At 43.0% G+C, this 5676-nt stretch overlaps 1 pseudogene; it reads right to left on the reverse strand.

The window, feature by feature from the left end:
* Positions 1 to 2019: 2019 nt before the first annotated feature.
* LOC141342550 (uncharacterized) lies at positions 2020 to 4980 on the reverse strand (annotated as a pseudogene).
* Between the last annotated feature and the right edge of the window lie 696 nt (positions 4981 to 5676).

Consider the following 5676-nt stretch of genomic DNA (forward strand, 5'->3'; position numbering starts at 1 on the left):
AAATAAGTTATATATTTTTTTCAAACTTTAATTTTCAGCATTATGTGTCCCTGTTTACATAAGATATATTTATTTAAATAAAACATTATTTCTTTGTAAATATTTTATGATTTGTTTGTGTTCCTCACCCTGTTTAACTTACCACCCTGTCACACTAACTTGTTTTATCTATGCCCCTATACATTTTGTGTCTTGTATCAGGAAGGTTTCATATGTTATCTATCAAATTATTGTTTATGTTTTCAATTATCAGCACTAATAAAGATCTAGTCTAAATTTATTTATATAAATAAATGTCTGCTTGAAAGAATGAAGAATGTGGTAAACAAGGTGTTAATAAAAAATGCACAATAAGCCTATATGTTCTATATATGCTTTCTTAATATTTAATTTTAATATAAAGGCATGTTGCATGTCACAGCAGTTAAATCTGTGTCTATCCTAAAACCTTAATATCAAACCTACATGATGAGTTTCATAATTTTAGAGAAATGTTTAATAAATGCTTTACACTGTAACTAAACCCATTAGATTTTAGCTGACTAAATCTACTGACTACTGTAGATTCAGTTGCCTAAAATCTGATGATATGATATGGACTAAAACTAAAAACAATTCATATGACTAAAATATGACTAAAACTAAATGGCATTTTCAAATATAAATATAATAAAGATGGCGGTCCGTGCACACGCTGCGGCTTCTCTCTCTCCTGACAAAACGGTGCACTGGCTAAGAAAGCACAGCAGCGTCTCTACTTCTACAAAGGCACCATCGAGAGCATCCTGTCGAGCTGCATCACTCTGTGGTTTGGAGCCTGCAATGCATCCTGCCAAAAAACTCTCCAACGCATAATGAGAGCAGCTGAGAGGATCATTGGTGTCCCTCTCCCCACCCTCCAGGACATCTATAGCACCCGTATCACCAAAAAAGCCCTCTGCATAGCAGCTGATCCATCCCACCCAATGCAAAGCTTCTTCAGCCTGCTGCCATCAGGGAGGAGACTGCGGAGTCTCCAGGCCAGGACAAGCAGACTGAAGGACAACTTCATCCATCAGGCTGTCAGGAAGCTTAACTCTTTACCGGCTCTACCCCCACTCCCTTCTGCCCCACGAACTTCCTGAACTGCGACACACACACACACACACACACACACACACACACACACACACACACACACACACACACACACACACACACACGTTGGGTTTACATATTTTATGGGGACATTCCATAGACGTAATGATTTTCATACTGTACAAACTGTATTTTCTATGGCCCTACACCTAAACCTAGCCCTCACAGGAGATTGTGCACACTTTTACTTCCTCAAAAAAACTCATTGTGTATGATTTATAAGCCTGAAGAAATGTCCCCACAAGGTCAAAATTTACTGGTATTACTATCTTTGTGGACATTTGGTCCCCATAACGTGATGAATACAAGGTACACCCACCGACCTGCACTAGTCACTTTGTGTAGTATTGGTGCTCTGCTAACTACCTCTTACTACACACAGACTACCTCTAAAGACTTGTCTGTTATAACTGCCACTTTATTACACTTATAATCTCCTTTTGCACCATATTCTTTTTTGCATTTGCACTACTCTGTTTGGTTTACTGCCATGTGCCCTTACTTGTATATTGTTTTTTATATATTATATGTATAATTGTATTTATTTGTATTTTTAAATTTCTACCTTTTGTATTTAATGTTATGTGTATGCACCTGGATTAAAACTATGACTATGACTAAAACTAAATCAAAATTTGCTGTCAAAATTAACACTGTTTTGCACAGTTGGTCACCACTTCCAATGTAAATGTTAAATCCTAAAGCAGAACCAGTTGAGAGCTGCTATTGAAAATGGGGTATAAATTGCACAAAGAGAATTGTGAACCATTGGAATTGTAAATTTTTACTGCCTGAGGGTTGGTTCTGCATTATACTGTGTGGTTAAACTAAAAACTAGACCACATTTCCTTTACCTTCACCCATTACTGTTCACACGCTACATTATAAAGGACCAAGGTACAGAAGAAAGTCTTCTGCCTCCGTCCAGTTGGTCCCAATCTGCTTCAGCTCTAAGTCTGCATCCCGCCTCCAACTATTCCTAGGCCGGCCCCTCTTCCGCTTTCCCTGTGGATTCCACTTTAAGGCCTGGCGGGTGATGCTGGAGGCTGGTTTCCTCAGTGTATGTCCTATCCAGCCCCACTTTCTTCTTAGAATCTGGCTTGTTATTGATTCTTGTCCCGCTCTCTGCCATAGTTCTTCATTACTGATCTTATCTGGCCACCTGATTTTGAAGATACGCCTCAGGCAGGTGTTGAAGAATGTCTGTATCTTCTGCTGCGTCGCTTTGGTCATCCTCCAAGTCTCTGAGCCATAGAGTAAGACCGATTTAACATTGGAATTGAAGATGCGCAATTTCGTGGCCGTGGTGATCTCTCTTGAAGCCCAGATGTTCTTTAACATGACAAAGGCTGCTCGCGCTTTGCCAATTCTGACTGTGACATCTCGATCTGTTCCCCCCTGCGTGTCAACAATGCTCCCCAGATACACAAAGGACTCAACCTCCTGAATTGGCTCTCCACCTACTGTGACTGGTGTATTGACAGTGGTGTTGATCTTCATGAGTTCTGTTTTCCTCCTGTTTATCTCGAGCCCTGTCCTAGCTGATGTTGTTGCCAGTCGTGTGGTTTTGTCTTGCATCTGGTTGTGGTTGTGTGACAGGAGTGCCAGGTCGTCAGCAAAATCGACGTCTTCCAGCTGCATCCAAGGTGTCCACTGTATTCCATTGTTCCTGCCTGCTGTCGTCATCTTCATAATCCAGTCGATGACCAGCAGGAAAAGGAAAGGCGACAGTAGGCACCCCTGACGGACTCCGGTTCTGATCTCGAAACTATCTGACATCTGGCCTGCATGAGCTACCTTGCATGTCATATCTTGATAGGTGCACTTGATGAGGGAGATGAACTTCTTGGGTACTCCATAGTGCCTGAGCAATTTCCACAGCGTCTGTCTGTCCACACTGTCGAAAGCCTTCTCATAGTCAATGAAGTTGATGTAGAGGGGAGAGTTCCATTCCAGTGACTGCTCTACGATGATACGTAGGCTGGCAATTTGGTCGATACAGGATCTGTACCTACGGAAACCTGCCTGCTGTTCTCGGAGCTTGGCATCCACTGCCTCTTTCATCCTCTCCAATAGTACTCTGTTCAAGACTTTGCCAGGCACTGAAAGCAGCATGATCCCTCTGTAGTTATTGCAGCTACTGAGATCTCCTTTCTTTGGCAGCTTGATCAGGATTCCTTCCTTCCACTCATCCGGGACTCTCTCCTCTTCCCAAATCTTGTCGAAGAGACTGTGCAGCATGTTGACCGCAGTCCCTATGTCCGCTTTGATGGCTTCTGCTGGTATGTCATCTGGCCCTGCCGCTTTCCCGTTCTTCAACAACATGATGGCTTTCTTTATTTCTGCTTTAGATGGCTTGTCGCAGTCTATTGGCAGGTCCTTCTCTGCTGGTGGAATGTCAGGTGGTGATTCCGGGGGTGGTCGATTTAGCAGCTCGCTGAAATGTTCTGCCCATCTCTTCAGCTGTCCCTCTGTTGTCGTGAGTGGGTTCCCTGTCTTATCCTTTACAGGTTTAACTGTCTGCTGAAACTTGCCTGCTAGTCTCTTTGTCACTGCATACAGGTCTCTCTGGTTTCCCTTTCCTGCTGCCTCTTCTGCTTGGCTGGCCAGATCATTGATGTACTCTCTTTTGTCTCTCTTTACACTCTTCTTTACTTCCCTGTCAGCAGCTGTATAGTCTTCTTGCGCCTTTGCCTTGGCTGCCCTAGTTCTGCTCATGTTTAAAGCTGTTTTCTTCCTCCTCCTCTCTTCCACCTTCTGTAGTGTTTCAGCCGAGATCCACTCTTTCTGTTTTGTCTTGTTCTTGCCCAGGACTTCTTCACAAGTGTCAAGCCATGCTCTTTTAGTAACTTGCCACTGTCTGTCGAGGTCTACCTCTGTGTCCTCCAGAATCTCTTGTAGCGGCTGGAATCTATTGTAAAGGCTGATCTGGAATGCTGTCTGTACCTCCCTCTTCCTGAGCAGTCTTACGTTGTATTTGGTGCGCGTGGTGGTCTGCGTGGTATACTTCTTAAATCGCAGCCTCATTGTCATCAGTACAAGATGGTGGTCTGATGATACATCTGCGCCTCGCATCACTCGTACGTCCCGCCATGAACGTCTGAACTTTCGGTTGATACAGATATGATCAATTTGGTTCTCCGTGATGTGTTCTGGAGACCTCCATGTGGCTTTGTGGATCCGCTTGTGAGGGAAGATGCTTCCTCCTATCACCAACTGGTTCAAGGAGCACAGGTCCGCAAAACGTTCACCATTTTCGTTCATCCGCCCCAGCCCGTGCACTCCCATGATGTCCTCATACCCCGTATTATCATTCCCTATCTTGGCATTAAGATCTCCCATGAGGACTATGATGTCTTTCTCCCTTCTTCTATCCAGTACTGTTTGCAGCTGATGGTAAAAATCATCCTTCTCTTCTTCTTTTAACTCATTGGTAGGAGCATAACACTGTATGATGTACAGCTGAATCTTCTTTTTATTGGTGGCAAACTTAGCTGTGATGATTCGTGAGCTCACAGGTTCCCAGCCAATGAGTGCACGTCACGCCTCCGAACTCAACATCAGTGCAACTCCTTCAGTGTGAGTGGCACCATCCTCCGTGTGTCCAGAATACAGCAACGTCTCTCCAGATGTTAGTCTTAGCTGACCTGCCTGTAGCCATCTTGTCTCACTCAATCCTAAAACAGAGATGTTATAGGTTTTCATCTCTTTTGCTATCTGGGCAGTTCTTCCTAATTCATACATGGTCCTGATGTTCCAAGTGGCTATCCTTGATGGTTTCCTAGGAGTCAGAAGGGGAATCGGCCTTACAGCTTCCTTTTGGCTTTCACTGCATTGCGTCATACTCCTCTGTTGTAGAGGTCCTTCCTCTCCCAGGTCTCGATGATGTAGTATTGTTGTCGATGCTTCTGTAACTCTGTTTTTTTTTCTAGGACAAGGTAGTTAACCCTGTGCCGAACCCCCAACCTGGAGGACCAGGGACCACTCTTTGTCTGGCCTCTACCCTTAACCTTTCTGACATGGGAGGCCCTACCAGGAGCATTGAAGCTCCAGCCAGCATAGCTCTTTGGGTCACCGAGACACACAAGCCCCCCAACCACAGCAAGGTGGTGATCCACTGGTGACAGATCACTGGTGATCTGTCAGTAAAATAGTTTAATGTTTTTTAAAGAAGAATCTTATGCTCACTAAGACTGCATGTATTTGAGCAAAAATACAGTAAAAGCAGAAATACTGCAAAATATTACAATTGAAATATGTTTTAATTTTTTTTCCTGTTAAGAAAAGATGAGTTTTCAGCATCATTACTCCTGGTTTCAGTGTCACATTGAGCTTCAGAAATAATTCTAATATGCTGATTTACTGCTCAAGAAACATTTCTATTTAGTATAACACAATGACTAAAAACTGTACACAGATATTGTATTAACACATTTTTGAATAATTTTTATTTTTTGAGGGGTATACATAATTATTGTCTAATAGAACACATGCAATGCAGTAAAATATGTACTCTGCACCTGACCTGATTTCACTAAA

The sequence above is a fragment of the Garra rufa genome, chromosome 9 (genome assembly GCF_049309525.1).
Source record: "Garra rufa chromosome 9, GarRuf1.0, whole genome shotgun sequence".
In the NCBI taxonomy this organism is placed as follows: domain Eukaryota; kingdom Metazoa; phylum Chordata; class Actinopteri; order Cypriniformes; family Cyprinidae; genus Garra; species Garra rufa.